We start from the raw sequence: 260 nt of genomic DNA on the forward strand, positions 1-260 counted from the left end.
AGGCAGTGATCAATTGTCCTGAAAACAGGACAGCTACTGCAAAAGGTTAATCTCATAGTCATAGAAGACTTTGCTGGTTACACCATTATCCCTTCCTTCAAAGACTTCTAATTCTATCTTGTGAATCCCAAGATAGGTAACTGCATGCTTATCCACTAGACATCTTATTAACTTGCGTCCACACTGTAATGCGAAAATAATTAGGCAGAAACTACTCAATGTGGATACTGCTTGAGAGAATGAGGTTTACGTTGGATGCC

The sequence above is a fragment of the Camelina sativa genome, chromosome 8 (assembly GCF_000633955.1).
Source record: "Camelina sativa cultivar DH55 chromosome 8, Cs, whole genome shotgun sequence".
NCBI classification, from domain to species: Eukaryota; Viridiplantae; Streptophyta; class Magnoliopsida; order Brassicales; family Brassicaceae; genus Camelina; species Camelina sativa.